Here is a 26,616-nt window from a genome sequence, read left to right on the forward strand (position 1 = left end):
TCTGACTTCTGTTAGGTTCTGTAAATGGAAGGCCCTGATGAGAGATCAGAGAGTGGTAGGAGAGAGAATACGGGATACTTCTTCCCCTGGTGGCCCTCCTGCTCAGCTGTGGGCTGGCGGTGACTGGTGTTCAATCTAAGGCCATGCCCTGTCTGGTTGGGCCTCTCGACTTCTCTGTCTCAAAGTTTCCCTAACTCCTCCTTCCTCTTGCTGCTTCAGGCCTAGGCTGGTAACTGCTGCTCTTGTGATCCAGACATTTTACCATCACTTACCGGTTTCTTTGAACCCATCCCACAGCCTTGTAAGAAGCCCCTTCATTAAAATCATTCCAGTTTCCCCACTTGAATGGTCCAGCTGTATCCTGCCCTGATGCTACTGTAGCTCTCAAACCTTTAGAGCCCTAATTATTACTGACATCCCCTCTGGGCCTGATCCGCCCCCTGACACCTTGTACCTCCACCAGCCTGTAACCCACAATGCTTCTCTAAGAAAACAAGATGCAATTTGCCTCTTACTGGTGCTCTTGAAACTCACTCTGTCTGCGCCATTGTCTGCAGACCAGGGAGAAGTGGAGGACGAGAGATGTACTGAATCTCTCAACATAAACTATTGGGAAATAGCACTTTTCCTACTTACCTGTGTCTTCATTTGAAAAATGGGGGTAGTGCCACACACCTACCTTATTTTTCTCTGCAAGAATTCTAGTGATAACAAAAATAAAGTCACTAGTAAACCTGAAGAAACATGTAACAACCTCGTTTTTATAGTCTTTTCATTGTAAAAGTCACATAACTTCTGGTGTTAAATTTGTTCACAATAAGCATGTGTTCACATATTACCACTGTAATTAAAAGACTATAAAAGACTAAAAAAAGACTATAAAAACAACAAAAAAAGAAAAGTAATATATGCTTGTCAAAAATTTGAAAAACAGTTTACACATTTAAAGGAGGAGATAAAAATGACCCATAAAGCTGGGACGACAAAACAGCATGTTGAGAGAACATGTGAATTCTCCGTTCAAACACTGGCTCCATCACTTTTAGCTGTAACCTTGCACGAGTCACTTAGCTCCTCTGAGCCTCATTTGCCACAGCTATAAAAAAAAAGGACACTAAAACCTCCCTAGCAGTATCGTGGTGATAATTAGAGATCATTGCAGTATGGCCTTTAGCATAATGCCTCACGCCGACTGTATATGAATAGGCACAGCCCTGGGTTTGAATCTCTGCCTTGCCAGTGGCATGTTGTTTGACCGTAGGCACACTAGCTAATCTCACTAAGTCTGAAAAAAAACGGGGATAAACATGATCACTATTTCCCAGGGTTCTACAGGGTAATTAATGACAAAAGAGCTTCTGAATCTAGTGAGTAGCCCACGGCAGGCAGATTGCATTGCGGCCGCTGTCTTCGTCGTCTTCACGCTCGTCACATTTATGTTTTCATCATCGTCAACAACCGTCATCCTAGGAAAGGAAGTCAATCCCTAAGTGACCCACCAGGTCATAAGAGTATTCTCACCCCGACGGTCCCAGACAAATCAAACCTGGTACAAATCAACTGCAGCAATAGCCTTAAATTGAAGGGAAAAACAGTAATTTGGAGGGAGATGGGGGTGGAAGGTAAAACGGAGGGTGAGAGAGGTGGGTATTAGGAGAAGCTATCTTTTCTAATTTGTCTCAGCAACAGGGGAAGGTGTGCCAGCTTTTTATTTATTTGATTTACGTTTGTTTGCTTGTTGAAGAAACCCCTCCATTGTTTTCTGTGAGCCAGGCTCTGTGCTAAGCACTCCACAAATATTAAATTTGGTACAAACATGCAAACGTGCAAGTATAATTGTCTGATTCTCTGTAAGCCTCGGAGTCGGAGGCCTTGTCTAAAGCAGCAGGTATATCTCTTTTCTCTCACTCTCACTCTCTTTTGTGGGGGTCAGTGACGTGGCATTTGTGTGCTCAACTACGCACCACTCATTCACTCATTCTTTCAAGAAGATTTACAGAGCACCTGTTACGTCATCAAGAAACAGCTCGCAGGGGCCGGCCCGGTGGCTCAGGCGGTTAGAGCTCCATGCTCCTAACTCCGAAGGCTGCCGATTCGATTCCCACATGGGCCAGTGGGCTCTCAACCACGAGGTTGCCAGTTCAGGTTCAACTCCTCGAGTCCTGCAAGGGATGGTGGGCTCTGCCCCCTGCAACTAAGATTGAACTCAGCACCTTGAGCTGAGCTGCCTCCCAGATGGCTCAGTTGGTTGGAGCGCATCCTCTCAACCACAAGGTTGCCGGTTCGACTCCCGCAAGGGATGGTGGGCTGCGCCCCCTGCAACTAACAACGGCAACTGGACCTGGAGCTGAGCTGCACCCTCCACAGCTGAGACTGAAAGGACAACAACTTGAAGCTGAACTGCACCCTCCACAACTGAGATTGAAAGGACAACAACTTGACTTGGAAAAAAAAAGGCCTGGAAGTACACACTGTTCCCCAATAAAGTCCTGTTCCCCTTCCCCAATAAAAAAGAAAAGAAAAGAAAAGAAAAGAAAAGAAAAGAAACAGCTCGCACTGACCTTGTGGAGCTTATATTCCAGTGGAATGAGACAGATAACAAAAAAATTAGGTATAAATCATTATTCTGGGAAACCCAGCATTTCAGTATGAAGATAGTCTTTCCGAAAGAAGCTTTTGATAGATGAGTGGGTGGCAAAACCCTGAGGACCTGGTTTGGGGAATAAGGTTATGTGATGACATGTCAATTCAAGGAAGACTTAAGTGGGGTGACCATATGCCGGGCCTGTTGCCCACATGACATCTTTGCCAGTGTTGGCTCAGGGTCACCACCTGAAAGCTGCAGGACCTTTGGCATCTTCAGGGAAACGGTCTCTTGCCAACCTCACCACATTTCTCCTAAAGCTCTTGGACGTGGCGTGTGCCCACACCATCTCCAAGAATCAGAGTGGTGCTGAACCCCAAAGCTATATAAATTCAGAGCTCCTATCTCTTTATCTCCTGTGGGGACTCTTTCAACAAGCCAGAGGGGGACCGGGGATGATAAATTCCCTAAGGAACATCATATTAAAGTTCCATTTGTTAAATCAGCCTCCTGATCTTATCGACGGTGGGCACTTGTTCTAGCAACAGAACCAAGGAGTGATAAATCCTTTCGGCTGAGTCCGCAGTTGGTGATCCTAACTGAGGACGAAATCAATGGGGAAGTCATCTAAGGAATGTACTTGGGGCTTGTAGAATACTGGGCTGGTAATAGTGCTCCATCAGGTTGTAACCGTTATTTTTCCCCTGCGGTGTGTGTCATTTCAATAACAAAGCTTTCGACATGGTTGGTTGGAATTTTCCTCTTCTGGGGAGAGCAACAGAAACACCTGTTATCTACGATCCTGTTTGCAACACAGACTTTCACTCGCTCAGTGTGCCAAAAGGCTTCCTGGAAATTCTTGGAAACAAGACTTGAAAGGGAGGTTTTGCGCTGCTGACAATAAACACAAACCCACGTGATGTCCGTGCTTCTCAGAGAGCTTCTCCTGCGGAGGAAAGCATCCTGACAGTCTGGGGCATATTCAATTGGGGGAGCAGCTGCCTTTTGGGAGACTTCATGGGCCGATAGGACACGAGGCGAAGCAAGTGAATGTTTTTTAGGGACAGTGTAGGCACCAGCATTTGCCCTATTTATTTAGTCACCCAGTAAGTGCTGAGCACGTTGTGTGTCAGGAACTGTGCAAAACACAGAGCAGAGGCTCCCTGAACAAGCCATTCCCTGTCTCGAGGAGCTTCTGATCTAGGGCAGGGTCAGCCAAATCTGCATCTGGTTGTTTTTGTACAGCCTGAGGGCTAAGAACGGTCTTTAGATTTTTTTTCAATGGTTGAAGAAACGATATGTTGTGACCTGTGAAAATGACATGAAATGCCAATTTCAGTGTCCATCGTAAAGTTGGTGTTGGAATACAGCCCCGTTCACACATTTATACGTTGCTTTCTCACTACAATAGCAGAGTCAAGACATAGGGGACAGAGACCTTACACTGCAAAGCCTTCAATATTTATTATCTGGCCCTGCAGAGAAAACATTTGCTGACCACGATTGAGGGGACACAGGCAAGTAAGAGGAAGCGCCCTCACAATGTGACAGGTGACAGACGGTACAAGTGCAGCAGTAGCTTCTTGCCTGTAGGACTCCAGGACGGCAAAGACACTGAATCAGTGGCTAGCAGATATGATTGCTGTTACAAAGAAAGCTGACTTAGCAAGGAGGGAGTGTTTAAAAAAAGAGGACGTGGGGCTGGCTGGTGGGAATTAATCATAGGAGCGAGAAGGCAGCACCCTAGTGAGGGCTGCAGGGGGAGTGGGTTATGGAAGGGGCTGATGAGGTATGGGTGGCTTTGACAGCAGAACCTGAGACAAGGAACCCAGTATAGGAAGTTGATTTGGGAGGTGATCTCAGGAAACAGGACTGAGGGGATGGAGAGAGTGAAACAAGGAAGGGATAAAAGGCAGTAAAGGGTTTGTTGATGACTAGTGAGTGCTGTGGGCAGTTGAGGCTCCGTCCTTCTGGCAATCCTTGAGGAACTGTGTGGAACAAGCCGCCAAACTGCCCCGCCCACCATGGGACAGGGAAGCTGTGTCCTTTACTCTCTGATCCTTTACTGGTTAAGCTCGCATCACCTCCTCTGCGCTGCAAGGTTGCACCTGCAGGGGGCTGCTGAGCACCTCCCGAAGCTTGAGAGAAAGCCCTGGGCCGGCAAGGTGAAGACCCCATCTTCCATATGCGTGGAATTGTCCCCCACCGCTGTGCCGAAGGCAAGTGATCAGGGAGACGTGGCAGCAGGTACCATGAGCGTTTGCTGCACAGAGGTCTGCAGAGCTGAGGAGTAGAATGAAGCTCTGGCCCCAGGCTATGGTAACACCCTGTTGGACGGATAGCTGCTGCTGCTGGCTACTCAGATCCCCTGGCTAGTCTTGCAGCCCCTGGGGGAGCATGTGCCTCAGGGGCTAGAGAGCACGAGTTCTGGGAGCTGAAAGGCCTTGATTTCCTGTAATAGTCAGGGTTCTCTAGAGAAACAGAACCTATAGGAGACATCTATCTATCATCCATCCATCCATCCATCCATCCATCCATCCATCCATCCATCCATCCATCTATCTGTCTATGAGAGAGGAAGAGATTTATTATAAGGAATTGGTTCATCCAATGATGGAGGCTGAGAAGCCCCACAATCTGCCATCTGTTAGCTGAAGACCCAAGACAGGTAGTGGTGTCATTCAGTCCGAGTCTGAAGGCCTGAGGCCCTGGGGACAGGTCATACAGAGTCCAGTCTGGGTCTGAGGGCTGGAGAACCGGGAATACCAAGCACCAGAGAAGATCGATGTCCTCATTTTTTCCTTCCTCTGCCTTTTTCTTCTGTCCTGGCCCTCTGTGGATGGGATGATACCACCACGTTTGGGAGGGCAAACTGCATTATTGAGTGCATCGATTCAAATGCTGGCTTCATCTGGAAATCGCCTCACAAACAGACCCAGACATATGTTTAGCCAAGTATCTGGGCATCTGTAATCCTGTCAAGTTGCCATATAAAATTAACCATCACGGTCACTGACTGACTTTGGCCAGCTATTTGTCCTTTAAGACTAGAAAAAACTGCCCTTTCTAACTCAGACACTTGTGATGATGGTTAAATATGTGTGTTCAAGCCTCACAGAAGAACAGAGTGCCATGGAAATATGCCGTTATTATGTCTGTCAGAGGCCCCCTCTCATTTGTTCTATAACAGAGAAGACTTTCCAGAGAGTGTTAGTCACCTGTCAGCAGCTTGCCTCGATCCTGATCTGTGTACAGCAGTACTTCTCAGCAGGGGAAGGTGGGTTGGCTTGGCCCCCAGATTGTATCTTGCTACCAATTCAATATACTGACATTTCCCTATCGCGTGGTTGACCAGTCTGGCTTCCAAGCAAGGAACTGCAAACGTCCCTGCAAACCGTAGGAAGGTTGCTGTTGCTGACAAAAGCGGATCAACCCTTGACTAGGATTTTTCTTTGAAATTACAAAATAAGAATAATCATAATAACGCAGCGGTGGCACGTTACTGAACCCCAGCCCACTCTGTTTCCTGAAAAAAGGACGATGTTTGGGTGGCAGGTGGTAAACCTCTTCACGTTCTAGGTGTCTTGCTTTCCTGTGACCGTTGAAAAAGACACTCTTCATATTTCCAAGCAGTTGATCTTTGATTGTGTTTGCCACTCATGCAATATCTGCGGAGGGAAAAAAAATCCTGTTGCTTTTCAATATATGCAAATTATCTCACCCTTACAGAAGACAGGTTTCATCAAAGGGAGAAATAAACAGGGAAAGGGAGAGGGAGGCAAGGAGGGTGGGAGAGACAGAGAGGGCAGTGAGCCATTTCAGGATGCCATCTATACCCCAGGCTGTCAAAGGCGAGGCAGGCACAGAGAGAAATAATAGCAATAGGGGGTCATCAACACCTGGAATTCTCCGCTCATCACTTCTTGGTTCAGTCTAGGTGAACATGTTATGAAAAGACGTATTCTGCTTAAATCCATTCGTTTTCACAACAGCTGAGAGAGGCACCTGGGAAAACCAATTCCATTTCACAGATATGGGAAATGAGTGCTTAGTATTCTACAGCAGTGCAGCTGGAGAGGGAATCCAGAAACGTCCATTCCTGGGGCCAGCCTTGGCTTGAAACAGTCTGGTTCTCTGGGGCCCCTTTCTACCTTTCCTTTGCCAGTTCATCCCTCGGCCTCTAATGCCATTTCCTTCTCCAAGGTAATTATGAGCAGTAGTTCTGAGATTCTGCCATTTGGAGGAAGAAATTAAAAAAAAAATTGAAACTCTCATGCGCCGGAATCAATCCTTTCAGGTTCCTTCTTGTTTTAAACACCGAAGGGCAGAAATGTGCGCTATTCTTCAAGCGAAGCACAGCTCAATGGCAAGAGTTAAACCTACTGTCACAAATCTGTCATTTATTCGTTTCCCCCACCATTGCTGTGTTTGGAATTTGCAGTAAGCAACATGGCTCATGTTCATTACTTTACATTTCTTTTATGCTCCCTAATCCTGAGAAATTGATCTTCTAAGGAATAGGTTTTTCCCCAATCACGAAAGCGTGCTATCCTTTTTTCCCCTTAATAGATAAAAGCCCTAAGACGGAAATGTGGCCAATGGCTTTTCTTGTGGTCTTATCAAAGTCATTAAAAGAGTCACCATTTGGAGATAGAACTTGGGAGTTACTCCTTCTCTTTTGGGTTACTAGCTAGTAAACAAAGTCCAGTCTTGGGTTGACTGGACTGTAATAAGGCCAAGAGGAATAGTCAACGAGGAAAACACATTCACTGACGGACCTGGTTAGTATATCACAGCATCCATCACAGGGACCTTAAAACAAACACTGATGATTCCCGCAAAAGATTAGAAATTAGATGAGGAAGGAGAACCCAGCAGTCCCAGAGTCCCCAGGGTCTTCAGCCCCAGTGGACAGTGCTTTGGCAGGAAGCTTATTACACTCATTCAACAGGCTCTGGAAGGTGCAAGATATAAGCTGAAAGATGGAAGCTCAAATCTTGGTGGTGGCTGCACAGCCCTTTAGCCTAAAACAGAGGAGATACCATTAGCCTCAGGGAGCCCAGACACAGATTCTACAAGGGAAGGAACATGCTGTCCTTATTGTCTCTAAGGAAACTGTGCTTGCCGAATTCAGGTTGGTTGCACTCAAAGTGCAGCAAGCAACAGAGGGCAAATTCAGCACAATTTCAGTTATATTATAAATGTTGGGCCATGCTGGGGCACTGCTCCCCTAGAGACCATCAGAGTCAGGACAATTCGAGGTTCTATAGCTAGCTGCTCTGAGGGTCTTCTACGCAGTGTCTGGAGCCTGGATTCCAGTCGCAATGTAATAGATGCTCACGAAATGGGGTGACCCTGAAAAGGAGACTCAGATCCACAGACAGAAAGTCTTACAAGGTTGTAGAAATCCTTTTCCAGTTCCACACTCCAGCATTTGAAGCTTGGTCTGCAGGTGGTGATCTGGGGACTGGAATGAAACTCCAGCCTCACGGAGCACAAGTAGGATGGTTATGGCTGAAGAAGATCCAAACGAAATCACGTCTGGGGGCCTGACCTGCTTTCTTAGTGATGACCTTTCCAGTTGAGTACATTGTCAGAACGGAGCCTGGCAATAGGTCTGCTCTGCTTGCATTATTTTGACTTCAGGAGGTACGTTCCTATATTGTATCCCTGTATAGAAGCTTCTCATTCATTCTTTCAAGAGACATTTTTACGGATGCACTCTGGACTAGGCGTTGTATTAGAAACTGCAGATACAAAAAGGGCTAATTAATATATTGACCTTTCTCTTCAAGGAAATCATTTTGGGCTCAGTGGTATTTCCTGGAATCATTATGTCAACTATAGTGTTGGATGGGGCAGGTTTAGGGTAGAGTAGAAAAAATAATCAGGGACCCGTCTCAAGCCCAAATGACCTTGACTACTTGATGTGAACTCTAGGGTTTCTGCTGGGGCATGGTTCCTGCTCTGAACCTCAGTTGATTTGACTGGGGCCTTTATATCCTATCCGGCACTTGTGAAAATCTCCTCCCTACTGTTGGGCTCTGACAAGAATGGACTTCTTGAACCTTGACAATGCCATTTTCACCTTCAAGCATCTCAGCGTCATAGAAACTTCTGCTGACATGTCTCACCCAGTGGGCTGGACCCCCACATGTTTATGCCATCCCAGACTTAAGCCTGAATTTGCTATAGGCCTTTGGACTTGGGGATTGCCTTCCTTCTTTCCTTTCTCTCTCTCGCTCTTGCTCTTGCTCTTGCTCTCACTCTCGCTCTCGCTCTCATTCTCTCTTTCTCACTAGATTTAAGACCACAGGCTACCCTCCCTTGAGGACCACCCAGAAACAAAATGAATACCTCAGCCCCAGCCCTTCTTATTTGTGGTTTCTTCCCTTTCATCTTGCCTGGTAGCTGAGAACCCAGCACGTCTTCAGGACAAACTCCAATTGCTATGACACTGTCCAGATGAGACCTTTATAAGGAAGACCTCATCCTTGATGTGACCTGTACCATGTCCCCTCCCACCGTGGATTCCTGTGTGTGTGTTAGGGAAGATGGCTGTCTGAAATTTGGACACTGACGAATGATAATTTCAAATCCAAGTGTGAAATAGAGTTGACCCTTGATGACCAGCCCGCAGGGGCTCCTTTGACCCCCCTTCTCCAGATTATAGTTTAGATCAGCTTCAACAGAGAAGTTAAGCTGGTGCTTCAGGGTCAACAGACCTCGGCTCGAATACCAGCTCTGCCTTCTTGTGACTTTGGACACTTTATTTAGCTCTCTATGCCTAGGTATCTGTAAAATAGTACCTAGTATGTGCTCCCGCCAAGGATTGTCAGAGTATTTAAATACTCAGAGATGGTGTATTAAGGCATAGGCTTCGCACTCAGTAAAAACTCAAAAGGTGGCAAATATTGTTCTTTTCTATCGTGATGGTTATTATTGCTCTCGTTTCCCTAACTGAAATCTTAAAAGAGACTCAGTCTTATGCTGCAGTGACAATGCTGAAACATGACTCAGAACAGCCTGGAGGAAGAACACAGGAAACAGTGCAGGAAAAAGGGAAGATCGCCACGCAAGGGGGTGGGGAGAGAAGGCTCAAACCCATATCCTGTCATTGGGGTGACAGGTGCTGTTTTACGTTTTTGTTTTATGTTTCTTTCTTGGGTCTCTCTTTTTCCTTTTGATTATGGACATTTCAAACATACACAAAGATGGCGAGCACGCTCTCATCAACCTCCCATGTACTTCTCCAGCACCAATGATTATTTACCAACCACATGAAACTTGCTTTTGGTGCCTCAGTTTCTCCCATACAAAGAAACGAACAATGTCTGTTCCCCTCCTTGCTAACAGGCTAGTGATGCTAATGAGAAGCTTGCCATTCTCCAGCTCCCATAACACCTTCCATGAAAGCCTTGAAACACATCATTTCATCACTTCCAGTACAAGAGGTTTCTGAAAACACCGATAGTTTCCAATCTGGCATCCGCATCCCCTAAATTGTCCACAAATTGAGGGTGTAGCTGTATCACACTTCCTTTCTCCCCCCAACTCCCATCATATTATGCGATATGAAACAATTCAAGATGCAAGTGACAAATTAACTGTTAACTGCTAAATATTTAATGTCAAGAAAAAAGCCGTTTTAAAACCCATGAAGATTCAGGCAATAAATCTAAATAGTGTATGTAGTGGGGAAATGTTATAGTAAGTTAGTTTCTTTTCGGCACCTTAATATTGTGTTATATCAGATGTTTGCCAATTGGAAAACACACAGCACATTCACTGCATAAATTTATGAGCCTGTTCCAGTAACCCCATCCATTTTCTCTGTATTGTTTTCTCTTGGCATTTATAGCAACTTCAGTTTGTCACTGCGCAAGGATAAATGATTTTTAAATTTTCACTCCCAGCTTTGGCCCTTGTTTAGTGGAGTGCACTCATGGCCAGCTCACTTTTCTTCCATCACCCTTGAAACATCAGGTAGATTTTTAAAAATGTAAGTGGTAGGATTTAAGGCAGAACCAAAGAGGAGCTAGAATGCAAGGGTGAGAATCTCTCACTTCCCATCTCTGCCAATAATTCCCTCTCAGAATGCAGGTTGCTACTTTTAATGTATTCTGCGGAGGTTGCTCTGAGGGTAATAAAACTTGCCATGAAGCAATCCTTCAGAGATGCAGAGGGAGCTGAGGTAATAATGAGGTGAAAATGACTATGAGTTATAGAATATTCCTTGGGTTAAAGAAGCAGTGAGTGAACGTGAATCGTATGAGTTTCTGGATCTTTCCCGTTGTCTTTACATCCTGGAAGGCTTAATCCCCTGCTTTTTTGCCTATCTGCAGGGATGTCATGCAGCACAGCTACACAGGTTGTGCACGGCACAGCTCCAGGGCCTCCATCCACGTGGACCACTCTGTGATCACCTCTCCATATGCTAGAACTCCGCCTCTGGGAAGCCTTTCCGGTGCCCTCGGCCCTAGGGCTCTCTCTGTTTAGTGGACAAAGACACTACGAGATGTATCTCTGACCCCAATCTCATGAAAGGACCCTGCCCCAAAGAATAAGGGTTCTCACTAGGGAAATCTGAAGGCCTAAGTTAAGCTGCCAAAAGTGAACCAAGAAAGGGGCTTTAACCCCACAAGAAAAATCCAGTTTATTCAGTGATGTTGAGCCACCCACATAAAACCTCAGCAAAGGTTCCTGGGCCACCAGGACTAGGCCATTGCCTCAGGGAAACTAAAATAGCTGTTCAGACGCAACTATTTCTTTCCTCTGAAGGAAGATGGCTGCTGGTTTGGCCTGAGGCTACTGCTGAGTGGCTCAGGATACTAAGGCCAGAATTCCCTACCTGAGGCCAGATGCTGAGGCGACAGCCAGTCCTGTGCATTTGTCCGAGCCTCCAGTTCCATCTTGGGGAGCCATCAAGAACTGGGGTTAGTTGAGCCACAACTAAATCCCATCTTGCTTCAAACAAGAGCCTGGAGCCTTTCTGTGAATATCATTCAGGCCGCCCGCCCAGCTCCTGCTGCAAACCACAACCTAAGCAGCAGGCCATGTTCTCGAAGCTGGGCTGGGTCACTTTCTCATTGCTGCTCCTGGCCCACGGGCAGGCCCATTAGGCAGCCCAGGACAAGGCAACTATACTAATGCCTTGATACTTGTCACGTGGTACCTGTGTCCTACATAGTACTCACTACCTCAGCCAGGAGGACACAGGCTAGGTGGCATTGATCTTCCTCTTCCCCGGGGCCAGCACAGTGATAAAAACACAGTGGGTACACAACAGCATTTATTAATAGTGCCATGCATGTAAATTGAGCAGTTTTAAATTTCCTAAAGTAATAAAAGGAGCGTAGCTCCAGTATCATCTATTTTTTATTACCTGGTGTTTATATGCCTCTGGTTAGTAACCCAAACCTGTTCCCACAGTGAATGTGGCAGGACTATGCGATTATGGGCCTGTAACTTTCTCTTCCTTTAGAAAAAGCTATGTAATTACCAGGGCTCTAACTTTCTCACCTTTTGTAAATTCTTTCTAAATATTATCTTGTAGCTAACCTGTCACTGTCAGCAGCCTCCCAGAGTTGGCTTCTCTTGCCATGTAGTTGATTATTTTGTGGAAAGTTCTTATAACTATTTAAGGAGAACTAGGGCAGGAAATACTTGAAGGTCAGAATGAGAAAAAGAGAGGGAACATTTGTTGTGGGACTTTCTGATGCCAGGATATAGATGACTTCATTTAATCCTCACAACCCCATTTTACAGATGAGAAAAACTAAGTCCCAGAGAGGTAAGTAACTACCTAAGATAGGGCAGACCTTTAAAAGTAGGACATGATTCAAATCCAATTGTATCTGACTCCAGGGTCCATGCTGCTTTCATGACTTGGGCTTCAGAAGACTTGGGTCAATAAGATAACTCAACAGTGAAACTACAGAAGGTCGAGGAAGTAGGTGGGAAAATTATATCCTATACACATGAATTGTTTGGTGATAAAGGAAGACCAAGGGAGAGAATATTCCTGTAATAGCTAGCCTTGATTTTACACAAGACAAGGGCAAGGTTCACATCTGTCCCGTGTAGTACTGTTTCGCCACTGCTTAGCACAGTGCCTAGTCTCGTTTGTGCTTAATTTGTTGAATAAATTTCTAGTCTCTGACATGAGGCTTTTTTTTTTTTCTTTCTTTCTGTTTTTTTTTTTCTTTTTTGCAATTAGAGCTCAGCAAGAATAATCAAATGCACCTTTATTGGTTTTAGCTACTATGCTTGCAGATTGTTTAATGAATATGTAATCAGTGGTGCCTCATCTCTTACCCGAAATCTTTCCTAGAAGGCAATTGAGCGAAGCGGTTTTGAACTGTTTGGTTAGGATAATCAGGGACCATCCAATATGAGAGTCACTAGCTGCATGTGGCTATTTAATTTAAAATTAATTAAAATGAAATAAAATTTAAAATTCGGTTCCTGGGTTGCATTCACAACATTTCCAGTCTCAGTAGCCACACGTGGTTAATGGCTACCACGTCGGACAGTACTGACAGGAGAACATTCCCATCACCCCAGAAAATTCTGTTGGACAGCACAGCTTTTAGAGCATAGCCTTTGGTGTCAGACAGACGGGGGCTGAATCCTCGTTACACTATTCTATTGTTGTATAACCACAGACAAGCCATTCATTGTCATCTGTAAAATTGAAATAACAATAGTACCTGTCTTAGCCTCGGTTCCCAGATATCCGAGTCCAAAACAGAGGTCTAGGTACAAACAGTTGATCGAAGAGTGTCACAGCAGAGAACAGGCGTGAAGGATGGGGTGCGTGAAATAGGATAGAAGGGAGAGTCCATGTGTGGATATATGTTTGAGTGGGCTTTCTCCACAAGAAGCTGCCTATTTGATTCTGGGACACTACCTGAAAACCTGTATGAAGTGCAACTCAGATTCAGTTGTCTGGGAGTTGAGAGTGATGGGAAACATTTATCCACTGGTTCCTACCCCTTTGCTTCTCTTGTGGAGGTGATTCAGATATTCATCTCTGAACAGTCTAAGCTTTGCTAGTTTTGCCCTGCCGGGCAGTGATCACTGCAATTCCATTCACCCCTCACCAAGGGATGCCGCCATTGAACCTCCTGGGTCCCAGACGCACTCCCCCAGCTTGAGCCATATAACTGGAGCTCCTTGCAGGAACCAGGGTCAGTTACCGTGCTGGTGTAGTAGTTCTTTTCATAGTCTCCGTGAAGCACGAGGATCTCAAATTGATCAGGTGGTAGTGGCCGCTTCAAGTTTAGTGACTAAGTCCCCTGGCACAGTCCCTCCCCACTCCATGCATTCTAGTTGTTAGGGAGCTAGCAGAACACATCTTCTTTTGGCTCAGTGTATAGGTTTGAATTTTCTATGGTAAATGTTTACAATTATTTTCATTCCATTTTTGTAATTATTAGTAAATAGTTACATCAGTAGTGTTTGCAACCTGTGTCTTTGTAGAATGTGTCTCCACAAACTGGCTTACTTACAAGGGCATCCAGGACTTGCCATCCCATTCTCCCCAGATCCTACTTGTGTGTTGTCATTCTGTGCTGGTGGAATGTCAAGACAATCAAGTTCCTGTCCCTCACTGGGGCAGAAGACAGGGACAGGGACGTTAACACAGCCCTCGGGCAAGACTCTGAATGCGCTTCCGTTCCTCTCATGACAATCACGCTGTTTTGATCCCCCCCACACTGATCTGGATGGGGAGGGAGGCGTTTGCCACATCAAGAGTCACAAGCCAAGAGCTAGAGGCTGTGCGGATCTGTTTACGTAAGGATAGGACAGCTGACGTGGCAGATGCTAATGGCGGCTGCCGCCCGCTTCAGGTTTCTGAGTGTCATCCACCATGGTCTACCTGGGATTTTTTGCTTTTGTTCTGTTCTGTTTTCATTTTGTGTTTTTCAGCATTCACTGGGTGAATTGAATGGAAACATTAAGGGAATCGTGGCTCCGGCATCTTTCAAGCCTCTCGGATGTTAGCACTGATCTCTACAATTCCTTCTGAGATGCACGATTGCTTTGCTGTCTTGACCAGAAAGGCAGGGGAGGGGAGCAGGGACACGAGTTTCCATGCTGTCCTTTCTATCACAGTGGCTTTTCATTCTAGAAGTCAGAAAACTAATGAGAGGAATCTCCCACCTTCAGCGTATATCCACCCCAATGACATACTCAGGGACTTTCTCACAGCAGCCCATGCTAAGCGTGAGCAGAGAAGGTCCAGGGCGGGACACATGGGACAAAGGGCAGATGTCAGCAGGTGCATCTGTATGAAGCTGACAGGAGTCTGGACAGGACTGGTCACTGTGGCACTGGCTAGATTAACAGATAAGTGAGGCTCAGAGGATTTTAAATGGTATATAGGGAGAGGCCTATAGAGTCAAGTTCATGTCCAAGGGTTATTGGGAGGATTAAATGGGAAAACCATGTTACTGCATGGCACGTTGCATACTCCAGCTACTCTGTCATTGATATTATTATTATTGTTATTGTTATTGTTATTGTTATTGCCCTGAGAAAGAGACCTTTCATGTAGGAGAAGAGCAAGGTGTGGAAAGCTTAGATTATTATACCACCACCTGCCATTGTCTCTGAGATCTTCGTAAAGAATGCATTTGCATGCTGGGCCCCCACAAGGCGTTACAACTGTTGTCATTTTACCTCTTCCATCAGAATCTTCACTGAAAACAAATTTTTTTTTCAGCTACCTTCCTTCCCATTATTAATTAATTTTTCACTCAATAGCCATGATGGATACTACTCATTCCTTAAGTTTTCTTTTCAGAGTCCTGTTGTGATTTCATTAGGGCCCCTGGATTCTGAGCTCTCCTTATTCTGAATCTTGCTGACTTTATATACCGTGTTTCCCCGAAAATAAGACCTAGCCAGACCATCAGCTCTAATGCGTCTTTTGGAGCAAAAATTAGTATAAGACCCGGTCTTATTTTACTATAAGACAAGGTATAATATAATATAATATAATATAATATAATATAATATAATATAATATCAGGTGAAATAGACTTTAAGTGAAAAAAAAAAGAAATTGTTACTGGTCACATCTTAATGATCACTTCTTAATGATTTAACTATAATTAACAAAAGGATATAGTAAATTTAAATTAATATACACTTAACATCATTTCAAAATATATAAAGCAAAAATGGACAAAACTAAAAAGAAAAATTGGTAATTCCACAATCTTAGCAAGAGATTTTAACCACCTCTCTCAAAAAATTCATAGAAAAAAGGAGGCAAAAATCAGTAAGACTATGGAAAACTAGAACAACTAACAATTTAACTAACAAACTTTGCCTCATAGCACCAATAGCATAGTGGCTAACATCTTTCACATGATGATGATTTTTAAGGACCCATGGAAAATTTTTTAAAAACTATGTGCTATGACCAAAAAAAAAACACACACACACACAAAACTCCACACATTTCAGAGTATTGAAATCATATAGAACAGTGTTGCGAGTTGGATTCACTAGAAGTGTATCCCACCCAAAGGGCAAGGGACCTGGGGTACTTATATACCAACTCCTGTTAGTCATTGTTTGAAGGCTGCTATCTGGATTCAGGCATGAGGAGGCATTAATACCAGCACTTCTGGTCTGGGTTCTGAGAGCCAGAGAAAGTGCTCAGACAAAGAAAGGCAGGGAGAGGGCAGTGGAAGATTTGATTAGGGCCCACTGAAGTGGTGAGGGTAAGGGGATGGGGCAGAGCACCAACCATGTGCCACACTGTAGAAGAGGGGTGAGGTGGGGAGTGTGGATGGCCCTTTCCAAACATCCCAACTCTGGGCCTCTTACTCCCCTTAGTACATTTTCTTCTCTTATATTGCCTGGGGTAGGTGATGGACCAACGCTGGCCAAAATGTTTTCCACCACCCCTCTTTGCATGTCCTATCAATAGTCTACCACTGCAGCTTAAAATATAAGGGTAGTTTGCACTTATAATCATGAGTTAGGGAGCCTGAGCCAAAATTCTGAGACAGGAAGAGTCCCATTTTTACATCCTATTACAAACCCTTATAATTCTTTGCCCTTCCCTGTTTTCTCTTGTGGCAACTTGGGCAAATCCCTACTCTTTGAAACCCAGAAACCAATGAAAACAAACGGGGTTAATTATAGGACTGAGAGGGGATAGTGGTTTAAATATCTTTGAAAAATATAGGAGCATTGGTGCTATTTGAGACATATGGTGCCAGTTCTTTTGTTATTTCTCAAAGGGTGGAACAGATTTTAGTGAGAAACGAACTCTTCTAAGTGCTGGAGTTGATTGTAGTCTCTCTTCTGTAATACATCCATCTGTGCAGCAGCTCTCTTGCCCCCGGAAGCTCAACTCCTACTTAGTCCTCCCACCTACCCAAGTAAGTAGTTCAGAGAAACTTTCATTCTCAAGTCCAAAAGCAAAAAGTCGGAGAGATCATTTTCACAATCTGTTTAAACCTCAACAGACCAGAACGACTCCATCCTCCAGAACTGCTGGGCAAAAGCAGTGCTGCCCCCTCCAACTGCGAATTCACACAACTTGCATCCAAAGGTCTCCCAGTCCTAAGCTCTTGGGGCTCGGCAGTTGAGTCTTTCTTTGCAGGGCCTCTCAGATACATCCCTCCGTCCCCAATTCCTGCGTTCTTAGATAAGGACTCCATATGGCCTATCTGAACTACAGTCTTCTAGAAGATTGTCTTGCCCTTCACTACTGTCGCACCACCACTATCTACCCTGTGTTATCTGTTGCCAGGATAAGCCACTTAAAATACCAGTTTCATCATTTCATTCTGTTGTTCAGTATCTACTCTGGCTCTAAGTATTTTCTTTTTTAACCAAGGCCCCCTACTAGCTTTCAAAAATTCAGTCCTCCTTTATCTGTCTAAACTATCCTGTTCTCACTTCCTAATGTGTGCCCTCCCTTATCCGGTCTGGTGCCCACACATGCTCTTTCTTGCTCTCACATTGCACGTGACCTTACTATGTCCTTCCTACCCACTGTTAACATATCCAAATATTACTACATGATATTGTACGTGTAGAAGAATCTAATACTTCACCTGATGTCATCAAGCCTCACATAGTGGTCCCCTCCCATAAACCTCACCAATTATAACTTGGGGTTCCCCACTCGTTCAAAACCCTCCACCTCAAGAGAAATTACGCAGAAAGGGAAACTGATTTCAAACGTTAATCAACTGGGTCTTCTAAACCAACCAATCCAAGAGCCTCCACCTCTGCTACTCTTTCATTCCGTTTTACTTTTCTTCATAGCATTGCTCGTAATCTGCAATTCCCTTATTCATGTGTGTATAGATTGCCTATCCCTCCTCATAGGTTGTGAGCTCCCCTAAAAGAGAGCTTGGTCTCTCTTGTTCACCACTTTATCTCCCAGCGCCTGTGCCTGGCACATAGCAGGTGCTCAGGAAATAGCCGTTGAATGAATCTATTTCATGAAGTCTTCTCTTGTCAAGTTAGTTAGTGTTGATTTCTCACTTTCCTCACCGCTAACTCTTCAGGTTATAACCTTCAGGGTTCACCCTTGGTTATATCTAGTGTGGCAGCTTACTGAAGTTGTCTGAATCAATTTTCACCATAAATCTCTTATTTCCCCACCTAGATATACTTCTTGTTGGTAAGAATTTAAGCTTGGCGATTGGGATCACTGGTTTCTGAATAAGACAGAATGAAATTTTAATTCCATTCATTGGTTGGGTGACTTTGAGTATGTCACTCAGCCTTTCTGAATTGGAACAAGGGAAAGAGGATACTTTCTTTGGAGGATTTGGGGAAGGATTCAGTGAGAAATAGAATGTAAAGCGCCTGTGAGAGTGCTTTAGACATAGTACTCATTAAATGTTAGCGATCCAGGCTAAGACCATCCACACCCTCGTATTCCTAATTACTATGTACAGATGTGGAAGTTGGACAGAGAAACAGGCTGATAGAAAAGAAATTAATTATTCATTTGAAATATGATGTTTAAGGAGAGCTCTACAGCTACCCTGGGCCACCAGAAAGATGAGCAAGTGGGTCCTGGAGCAAATTAAGCCCGAAATATCGCTGGAGGCAAAAATGACAAAACTGAAACTGTCTTACTTTGGGTATGTCTTGAGAAGGCAGAACTCTTTGGAAAAGACACCAGTGCTGGGAAAAATAGAAGTCAGCACGAAAAGAGGAAAACCAAATAGGAGATGGATTGACTCCATAAAAGAAGCCATAGGCGTGAGTCCACAGGAGCTGAGCAGGGCTGCTGAGGATGGGACATGGTGGATGTCACTCATTCATAGCATTGCCGGGAGTCGGAGGAGACTCAAAGGTATGCAACACACACACATACACACATACACACACACACACACACACTTTTAATATGAAAAAATACATGCAGAAAATATAATGCATCTCATATACATTATAATGTATATATTATAAAAAAAATAGAGAGTGTATTTTTTTAAAGAAAATAATATAACAACCACGTGCCCACCACTAAAAATTAACAACTATTAACATTTCATCGTTTTTGCAGGTATTTTAAAATAAAAGGTGTAATACGTACTAGATTAGCCTAGATAAGTTCTTGGTGCTAAATGTTATTATGACTATCATTATGATTATTTCAAGGCAGAAATGCTTTTTGAGGATAATTCTCATGTCATATGTTTTTCCTATTCCTGCCTCCTTCCAATCCAGACCATCTAGAACAAATGCTGACATAGTTGCCCTAGGAGTACTTGTTGAATTAAATTGAGATGATAGTTTATTCACACTGTAGAAATCTGATTTAAAGAGGATAAGAGGTTTCCTGATTGTCAGTGCCAGGAAAAATCTTCAGTGTTTCTGGATCATGTATAAAAGATTTTATTAAGTTTATCAACCCTGTGACAAAGCTGGAGATAAATTCTCTCCCTGAAAGATCTCCGAGATGCGATACAATTTTAAAAGGAGCTAAATGGGGGATGGGACTCACATCCACTCCACCCGGAAAGCCTTTAAAAGCAGCATCCAGCCAGCTAATAAGAGTTAGAAAGGCTTCCAACAGGGAAGAGATGATTAAGACGCTGGTCCATTCAAGGCTGGCTCCTTTTGTGAACCAAATCAGAGGTAGCAGGATTCTGAGTGTTGGGCGTTGCCAAGCTGGGCTGCAGCACCGAACAAAACCAGCACAAGAGCAGGAACCAGAAGACCCATCAAGGGCTGAGGTGTAGCTGTCGCCAACTTGCTCCATCGCCTTACCCCCTTGATCTCTTTGACCTCAGGCTCCTCCCCTTCCTAATGAACTGGTCAGACAGTTGAGCTCTTGGGTCCCTGTCAATTCTAAATACTGTGATATTCTGAGTCCAGTGTGTTTCTGAACGAAATCTGCCTCCTACATAGGTTAAAGTTGTATTTGGTATCTATTTCCATGTAACAAGATGCCCCCAAACTTAGTAGCTCAAAAAAGCAAACATTTATTTTCTCAATGTCTGTGCCTCAGGAATCCCAGCAGGCCTTTGCTGGGTGCCCCGCTCAGGGTCTCTCACGAGGCTACAGGTAAAGTGTCCGCAGGGGCTGCAGTTAGCTCAGGGCTGGACAGAGGCAGGACCTGTGTCGGGCTCATTCGGCTGGCTGTTGGCAGGTCTCAGGTCCTCAATGGCTGGTGGCAGAGACATCAATTCCTTGCCACCTATAGGCCAAGTATCTGTAGGACTGTTTGAAACATGGCAGCTGATTGTCCTCAGAGGGACAGGAGAGGGAGAAGGGCAGAGAGAGAGGGAAGAGGAGGAAAGAGGAAGTACCTGAGATGGAAAGCACAGTCGTTTTCCTAAAATAATCTCAGCACTGACATCCTTTCATTTCTGCCCTATTCTCATTAGAAGTGAGTGAATAACTCCAGTTCATACTCAATCTGAGGGGATTAACAAAAGTGTGACAACCAAGGGATAGGGATATTGGCCCATATCAGAGGATGCCTGTCATAAAAGTGGAAATGGAAACAAGGTTGAGTGGAGACACAGGACCAGGAAGAATTTGCCTGGTGGGGCTGGTGATGAGGAGACAAGTAGGGTGGGGTGACCAACTCACCCCAGTTTGCTTGAGACTTTCTAGTTTTTCGCCCTGAAAGTCCCACATCCCAGGAAACCCCTCAGTCCCTGACACATGGGGACGCTTGTCACCCTATGGGTGTTCTTATGATTGCTAGTTCTCCTTCCTGGGGTGTTCTGTCACTACAGAGGAGCTGCTATCACAGTAGCTCTATGCAGACAGAACCAATATTACCCATCGGACAGGGTCTGCACTGAAATGGGCCATGCGTGACTTGCTATAATGAGAAATGTGTTCCTCATTTGGCAGCTTGTGCCTTCCCTGGGAAGACCTTGCTGAATGGTATACAGTTTATTGTGTCACACAGGGCATTGTTCCTAATGCCACTTTGGCTGGCACCAGAGCAGGTGGATATTGGCATGTCATCCTACAGCAAGGGCAGCATGCCATCATGACAGATGGATTCGTGTACTGGCATGTTGTGGAATCAACAGGTCCATCAAGTATGAAAGTGACGGGCTAGAAAGTGACTTCAGGAAGTCAGAACTCAACCCGAATCCCAGGAGACTTAGGGATATGTTAAGGCAGTGCTGTGGGAGCTAAATTTTTTGAGATGAGTTTTCTGAAAATGAAATGAAGTAGACCAATTTGCTTTGAAAGGCTTTGCAAATGAATTTGGCAGCCAAGAAAATTCCTCCCACCCTTGTTTTGTGATCTCTTAGTGGCAACAAATACCACCACCAACATCCCCTTCCCACCATCACCGCAATGAATCAGAGCCAAACAGAGCAGGAAAAGGAAGAAAAACAAGATATATAAACCAACTGGACTTCCAATTTCCCCCTCTCCTCTGCCTATTTATTCGTGCCTGCGTGCCTAAATTGGATGTCAAGTCAATAGAAAAATCCTTTGGTGAAATCTCCTTTAAGAAACACTTTGGCTAAAAATACTAAAAGATATAGCATACATTATTACCTTTTTTTAATCTGAGAGTCATCCACATTCTACTAGAATGTAATTCAATTTACCATTGTGATTATGACTCCTGCGTTTTTCTTAGAAACCTTTGGAAATCCAGTCTTAGGAAAGAGAAATAATACCAGGAATAGAAAAGGGAATATTTTTAGTTTCAATGCAGTGTTTTTCTTAGTAACAAGAGAAGCAGGGACAAAGGGTTAATAAGGCAAGCACTGCACTAGGCTGACATGTTAATAGTTCCGGAGCCTCTGATGTCTGGAGGTTGTATCTGGATACAGATAGAAACCACTAGAAGTTGTAAGACCAGGAAGGGAATTTCTCAGAATCCCAGCCAGATGATGTAGAATCACAGGATCTATTGATTATTCTCTCTAACGCTTTCTCATCTATAACCCCACCTTGCAAGATGAGGGAGGAAAGGTGTTCTGAACTCCACTTTATCTATGAAGAAAGGGGTGAAGAGACTTCCTCCACTATCTGAACTCCCAGACGATATCTTATCCCTGGACCCAGAAGCCCTGATAGAACATGGGCCTAACCAGAGCCGAACCACATAACATTCAGTGCTCAAGTACCCCATATCTCAGCACTTAACACCCATAAAACAACCCCCTTCACATAACGCGACAAAGGAAAACAATGTCATTTTCAATCCCCCTGTCTTCTAAGAAAGACACATGCCAGGGAAGTTCTTTGTGAGGATGCAAATCAAGGAAGCCAGAAAAGCTCAATTTGTTCCATGGAAAAATGGAGCAGAGAAGAGGGTATGCTAAACTCCAGAAAGCTGGGAGCTGACTCACTGGCGGGAAGGAGACGCCAAATATTAGAGATTAGAGGGCATCTTTGTAACGTTTTGCTGACTGAACGGTAGCATAGCTCTCCCCTCTGATCACAAAATCTGTCAAAATGTATGCCATTTGCCAGTGCTTTTGGAGTTTGAGTTATTTTAGAGGGTTTTGTTTGCTTGTTATGCTATTTCAGGGTGAGGGAGGGAGGATGCTGTAAAGTGCTGCGGTGACCCCAAGGGGGAAGCACTGAGAGACTGAGGCTGCCCACACAGAGGAACTCAACCTTGGCCACCCTGGCCAGATAGAAGGCAGCTCAGGGGCTTGAGACATTAACCGCAGACAGACATGGTCACAGAGTCTCAGGAATAAGGGCACTCATTTATTTATCTCAGAGAGTCATTTAGGGTGAAGAAGGCCCTTGGACAGTCTGGCTCAGGAGTAGGAATACACAGTATGGCATTACAACAGTTTGTCATCGGGACGTCTTCCCCAGCTTGGCCCTAGATGGCAGAGCAGCTGAACAACATGTCAAGAATGGAGAAGAGCATATCAAGAGCCCTTCCAGTCCAGGCTAATTTTTCCTATTTCTCTATTCTTTTGCCTAACAATGTGCTAGTTGCATAAGGGAAAATGATGAAACCCTCTCCTGTCCATTCAATGATTTGTTTGGCCACCTCTGGCCCGGGTTCTACTGACCTAACACTTTCATCACCAAAGTTTAAAAACACCAGACAGTATTCACCCGTACTTTAAAATCGAGCGAGTCAAACATATTAGCACCAGAAGCTCAAAATCAGAGTCTTCACAGATCTCTTGCTGACATCGGTTATATAACCTGTTGTAGTTTCTGGCAATTAATCCATTTGCTATTTCTTGTAGGATCCAGAGGCACCTATGGTTTTCATAGCCTGGTTGCACACGCCATTTATCCTGAACAGACAATCAGTTCTCTACCAGTCCTTTATCACGGCTAAACTAGAGCTGAAGGGGCGATGCCCGGAAAAGAGAATGTGCTCTCAGCACCGGGGATTCATATCCCTGGCCCTCCCCCCATGGCCTGGTGCTGCTCTGAGTAGCAGGGGGGAAAAAATGGGCTCCCAAACCCCAGTGAAACATCTGTGTGTACTGCAGCAAAACCCGGTTCTCATTCGCTCTGCTTTTTGACTCATTGCAGGAATCTCATTATGAACTCATTTCATCTCTCCAGGGAGCATGCTGATGGAAGACACTGTTAAAATTGTATTTCAGTGTCTTGAACCTATTTAAAGCAGACCACGGGGAGGTTATTATCATTTCTGTCGTTAAAAGTGGAAACAAGGCTAACAATAATAACATTTTTATTGAGTACTCAAACCATAAATATTTATTGGATAAGTATTAACCATTGGAATGTCAAAGCAGCTTGGTACCTCACCCCTGTCTCCAAAAATCTGCAGCATAGTTGGAAGACAAGATGCACTTTAAAATATTTTGAGTTGAGTTGGGCTATATCATGGAGAGATTCAGCCCAAAGATACAGAAGACCAGAATTCGAGCTTGGACCTCACCATCTACTCACCGTGTGACATGGAGCAACCTCTGAGGGCCTCGGTGTCCTTACTGATAGGGTGGTAGGTTTACCCTACTTTTTTATATTCACCAGATATTTATTGAGCATGTCTGTATCAGGCATCATACAGGGGTTATAGAAATAAATCCACATTTTAGTGGAGCGGCAAATATGCAATAGATAGAGTATTCCATGCAAGGTAATGTGACGGAGATTCTTTCTATCAATCTTTCATGTATTCACTTAGCACCTACTATGCGCTATGTTCTTTTTTGTGCTGGGGACACAGTGAACAAAATGGACAAACATTCCCTACCTTCGTGAAGCCTACGTTTTAGCAGGGAGGGGGCAGACAATAGATAAAAACAAGTAAAAAGAAATAGATACACTGTGTGTCAGAAGGTGGTAAGTATGAGGAAGAGAAAATGAAATAAAAGCAGGGTCGGTGGCATCAGGAGTGAGGAGAGAATGGGGGAAGGAGAGCTGAGAAGGGGATTTTTGAGCCAAGATTTGAAGGAAATGAGGGAGCTAATTTCCAAAGAGCTGGGGAAAGAGTATTTTAGGTAGAGGGTCCAGCCAATGCCAGGACCTGTGACAGTGAGACCTGGGGTAGGAAGGTGGTTATTATGGTTGGGTCAGCTGAGGAAGGGATGGATGGCAAGGTGAGGGCAGAGAGGAGTGGGTATGTGGGGCAGATGGTGTCAGTTCCTGTGGCATCCTGGAAGGACACATGTGGCTGTTGACTCTGCAAAACAGGAAGCTTCTGGAGGGTTCAGCGTAGAGGAGGGTACTCTCTAACTTCTGGAGTGAATGGCAGCAGTACCTAACATCTCTACAATCCCAAGCAGCTTGAACCGTAGCCTAAAGGCACTGGAGTATTGAAAGCATAGGAGTGACATTTCACTATTTAAATGTTAGAGGGTGACGTCTGGCAGCTGTGTAGAGAGTAGGCTGCAGCATGAAGCCTGGAGGGATAAAAAGTAGACTGCTTTTTTTAGTATATGTGCTGCCAAAGCGAGCACAAGACTGTTTTTTTTTTTTTTTTTTTTTTTTAACCTCAGCTTTATTGAAATATAGTCGACACATAACAATGTGTAACTTTAAGGTGTACAGCATGTTGATATTGTACACAGAACAATGATTACCACTATAGTTTAGTTAACACCTCCATCATGACACATAATTACCATTCTTTTTGTGGTAAAACCATTTAAGATTTACTCTCTTAGCAACTTTCAAATATATAATATACTAGTATTATTAACTATAATCACCAAGCTGAACGTGAGATCCCCAGAATTCATCTCATAGCTGGAAGTTGGTATCCTTTGACCAACCTGTCCTCATTCCCGCTCCCCCCTCAGGCTCTGGTAACCACCACTCTACTCTCTGTTTAAAACAAGCCTCCTTTAATACTCCAGGAGAGAAGCAAGACAGGCTGGAATTAAGATGGGATTAGAGATGAAGAGGGAAACCAATTAAAATACTTTAAGGTAACAGAATCGAAAATTCCTTATGACCAGTTGTATTCAGAGAGAAGTGGAGAGGATGGTTTCAGACTTGGGCAACTGGATGGATGGTGGTATCGGTCTCCGAGAGAAAACATGCGCCGTTCAGTCTCCAGTAGGTGGGGTAAGACTTGCTCAGTTTCAGACCGGTTGAGTGAGAGGCCACTGTGATGGAGTGTTCAGTGGGAAGTCGTGATAGACATTACTGGGGCGTGTCAATACCTGCCTCTGCTCCCCTTGCAGGCTTCTGGCAGCCTGCCCAGCTCAGCCCTCTTGCCGTCGGGCCGGGTCGTGTGATTTGCTCTGAATGGCGAGTTGTGAATGTAAGTGATGTGTGCCATGTCTGGGCTGAAGCACGTCAGCTGTTGTGCGGACCCTGAAGTGTTCTCTTCCCTTGCGCATGGAAACTAAGGAAGGGTACGTGTTCCCCATGGCGCCACTACAGATGCTGAGCCTCTTTCAGCTTAGGTCCCAGTGATGGGCTGAATTGTGTCCTCCCCATCTCTCCCCCGCTCCAGATTCATATGTTGAAGCCCTAACCCTCAATACCTCAGAATGTGACTATATTTGGTGAAAGAAAGAAAGAAACAGACCTTCCTCGGGAAGATAATGGAGCACATACTCCATAAGAACAAGATGATAACCCCCAATAGGGGAAACATGGAATCAAGGAAAAAGCAGGACTAACACGAGGGGGCAGTAAAGGGAATTTCTAGGGTGAAATATAAAACGATTGGAGCAGAAAGACAGAGGTCCTCTGAAGGTAATCTCCAGAGAGAAAATGAAACGGGTATGTTTGAGCGTGTGAGAATATGATGGGTGGATATGTGACAGTAATGTTGGAACATTTGGAAAATACTCATGAGAGATTCGTAGACAACTAGGCAGATGGGCTGCACAAAAATCAAATGGTGTCATGGTTACTGCTAAGTTCAATAATAAACAATATTTGCATATTTATTCAAGACTTCCTCATTGGACACCTACTACGTGCCAGCTACGGTGCTTACAGCAGTGGATAAAACAAAGTTCTTGCTTTTTTTTTTTTTTAATATCACAAATAGGTTTTATTTGTCACCATGAAGAGCCTGAATTTTAAACAGATTCTTGGACTGAGGGCTCTTACCCATCAGCTCTTGACATCAACATGAGCTT

At 44.4% G+C, this 26,616-nt stretch overlaps 1 pseudogene; it reads left to right on the forward strand.

Annotated features, from left to right (window-relative positions):
* Positions 1-26,616, forward strand: part of LOC109457819 (elongation factor 1-alpha, oocyte form pseudogene) — a 96,019-nt pseudogene that overhangs the window by 66,497 nt on the left and 2,906 nt on the right.

The sequence above is a fragment of the Rhinolophus sinicus genome, chromosome 8 (assembly GCF_057876585.1).
Source record: "Rhinolophus sinicus isolate RSI-liver-muscle chromosome 8, RSI-T2T, whole genome shotgun sequence".
Taxonomy (NCBI): Eukaryota; Metazoa; Chordata; class Mammalia; order Chiroptera; family Rhinolophidae; genus Rhinolophus; species Rhinolophus sinicus.